Here is a 3,604-nt window from a genome sequence, read left to right on the forward strand (position 1 = left end):
AGTGTGAGTGAGTGTGTGAGTGTGAGTGTGTGTGTGAGTGTGAGTGTGTGTGGGTTTTGTCATTTACACGAGCGTTTGTGTGTTTGCTCAGGCTGAAGAAAGGCAAAGAGCTGGAGAAGGCAGCAGATATCACTGAAGTCCAGAAGAACATTCACCTCATCAGAGCTCCACACGCAGGTAAAGCTCACACTAACACAGCGGCTCTTGAACCTGTCCCAGAATGCCCTGCTCTCACGCCGGACGGCTCTCTTCAGGTCACGCCAAACAGCTGGAGCACAAGATGGTCCAGAAACTGGCAGAAGACGTGGAAATGGATGAGTGACGTGAAGAAAACGCTTCTCGTTCGGACTTTCAGAAGGTTGGCGTATTCAAGATCCCGTTACTCCCGAGTCAGCGGGATTATGTCCGAGTTTCTCCGGGCGTTTCCGTCCCGTGGCTGAATATTGTTATAACTCTCCATACAGCGCATCATGTACATGAACTTTATGCAAAATATAACTCCAATGAAAAAACTTCAGATACGTTTGTGATAATTTAGAAAATGTGATATTTTAATTTTCATGTTTCTAAAAGCTTAGTTGCCTAATCATTAGTTACACCGTTTTTGCGTGTAATTAGAAATTTCAACGAATATAATTTTTGTAATTAATCAAAAGGGGGTAAATACAGTAATGACATGGTAACGTTCAAAACTTTGACATTTTTCACATTCAGAAGAATTGATCGATGAGAAGCTGCTGATCAGATACAATATGCTTTTAGTTTAAAATTAAGTTATGACTATTTTATAAAATAAACGATTTGGAATGCCTTGGAGTTCCATTATTATTTTACTGCAGTAAAACCATCTTTATTATTATAATAAACCCCAAATAATCTGACAATTGCATTGTGCAAGCACACATTATTTTGAGTCATAATTTAAATCAAGGTTTTATATTTGAACTTCTGCCTAGCAACAGGCAACGAATCAGGACACGCCCACTTCACAGTGACGAACATCGTGAAAAACATCGTTGTGACCTTTAGTTGATATTTTTATCGTTTAATTATATTTCTCAGAAAATAACATGAAAGTTACAGAAAATGCAGGTTGTGAATCGCAAGTCTGTAAAATACTGTAGCCTAATTCTATTCGTTTAAGCACTTAAAATAGCCTGATTAAAACAAGATGCGTCCATATTTCTCTTTAGACACTATTAGAATAAAATGGTTAATACTGAGGGAAAGACTAATAGAAAGCATATTTCTGCCTTCTTTCTCTCGACTGTGAAAACCTGAGCAGGTTCATTTTCTTCACCTTTTTTTAATAAGACAATGATTATGTTCATTTTTCTTTTTACAGCCTTACATTTGCACATTAAAGAAATATTACACAAATTGCACCGTTTACGACTGCGCTCACGAGAGCACAAACACGAAGCACAAATCTAGAGACTGTCAGTAAATCAAAACACACAGAGCAGGATCATTCGACAAAACAATCATCATATGCCAGATATTAGCCTGCATCCCTTGTGTTTAACCCTGAGGAGCGCGCTTACAGCTGATTAACATCATCACAGTCAGTTCTTCTTCTCAGCTCAACTACTTTTTGCTACGTTTATTGCTAGTTACCTAAATCCGGATTAACAATAGACATTTGACATCAACTCACCCCATTATGGAAACACATTGCCGAAAATAAATAATAATAATCATGCTTTCAACCAAAAGTTAAAATTATAAAACTTGAAAAATCTTAATTATGACATACTAAGCCGTAATCATTACTTTAAAATTCAAGTCGAAATTATGACACAAAAAGTCATAATTGAGAAATTATGACTTTAAAATGCTAAATTGCCTTTTTATCTCATTTTGCCTTTTTATGTCAGTTTCAACTTTGTATGTAATAATTCCAACTTTTAAAGCCACAGTTTCGACTTTTTATCTCATAATTATGACTTAGTACAGTATGACAATTTCAACTTTTAAAGTCATAATTACAACCTAGTGCGTCATAACTACGACAATCTCATAATTTTGACCTCATAATTACGACTTAATACAGTATGTCATAATTTCAACTTTTGTGTGAATTTCTACTTTTGAAGTCATAATTTTGACATCTCATAATTGACAATACAGTGTCATAATTTCAACTTTTAGTCAAAATGTCAACTTTTATTGTGTGAATTTCTGTCATAACTTTGACTTTGTCATAACTATGACAATCTCATAATTTTGACATCTCATAATTATGACAATAGTGTCATAATTTCAACATTTAGTCAATTTCAACTTTTAGTCAAAATGTCAACTTTTATTGTGTGAATTTCGAAGTCATAATTTTGAGTTTGTTTGTCATAACTACGACAATCTCATAATTTTGACATCTCATAATTACGACTTAATACAGTTTGTCATAACTTGAACATTTAGTCATAATTTCAACTTTTGTGTGAATTTCTACTTTTGAAGTCATCATTTTAACGGTATGTCATAACTACGACAATTTCATAATTTCGACTTTTTTTTCTTACGTGGCAGAAATGGGCTTCCATAAGGCAATGAGTTTTGAAGCTATAGTATAAAGGTGCATTGACATTTACTGCTGCTCGGCGAAATTTCATGTGTGAAATCCAGTCATTCCAATAGATAACCTTTTTTTCCACACAAAATTGAGCTAATGTGACCACACCTTAATAAATGTTAAATATGTACGTGACTGCATTGGGGTTTGTGTTTTTGCACAGAGTTATGTTTCCGGCCTCAGACATGGTCTTAAATACAGCGGCTGTAAAAGAGAAACTTTGACAATAGTGTGGCATGCTACAGTGATTACATTCACTTATGCAGGACGCACCAAACAACCGTCTCCTTCTTACCGCCGGTTTTTGAGCATTAGTGGACTTAAGGTTAGGATAGTACACAAGTATACTCATCAGAACATAGCTTAATGTCTATTGTGATATTGCACCATGAAGATGGTTTCTTGCAATAGGCTATGACTGATATGACATAGATATAGATATCTGTAACAGCAGAAAAGAGTAAACAGCTTCTGGAGACACATTCCCTGCACATAAACAGCAATGCTGACTGCGTAAACATACTATATAGCTCATACAAAAGCTTTGAGCTTTTGCCGTTACGTGTCCTTGTTTTCTATGAACTATAAATGTGCATGTTAATCTACAGTTTAAAGGGTAACAATCCGCAGCTAGAGGATGTTTGTGATAAATTAGCCCTAAATTAAAACTAATTTTTAAACAAAGGACAACATGTGACTCCAGATGGCACAGTGGAACACCAAAAATATTCATATACTTGAAATCCACAATAAAATATCAGCATGTATAAACTTTCAAAATAAGCAATTAACCAAAAAAAAAAAAGGACAAAATATTTTTTCAAGTCCTGATTTGGTTGCACACATCTCACTTCTCATCCCTATTCATCCTTTTGCTTTTTCATCTGAAGGGGAAACGTGTTGCAGTACAGTATGACAATTTCAACTTTTAAAGTCATAATTACAACCTAGTGCGTCATAACTACGACAATCTCATAATTTTGACCTCATAATTACGACTTAATACAGTATGTCATAATTTCAACTTTT

General features: G+C 34.7%; 1 pseudogene; it reads left to right on the forward strand.

Annotated features, from left to right (window-relative positions):
* LOC107571200 (probable ribosome biogenesis protein RLP24) overlaps nucleotides 1–546 on the forward strand; it is a 1,954-nt pseudogene extending 1,408 nt beyond the window's left edge.
* The last annotated feature ends 3,058 nt before the right edge of the window (nucleotides 547–3,604 follow it).

Source organism: Sinocyclocheilus grahami, unplaced genomic scaffold, assembly GCF_001515645.1.
Source record: "Sinocyclocheilus grahami isolate Dianchi unplaced genomic scaffold, SAMN03320097.WGS_v1.1 scaffold1564.1, whole genome shotgun sequence".
NCBI lineage: Eukaryota > Metazoa > Chordata > Actinopteri > Cypriniformes > Cyprinidae > Sinocyclocheilus > Sinocyclocheilus grahami.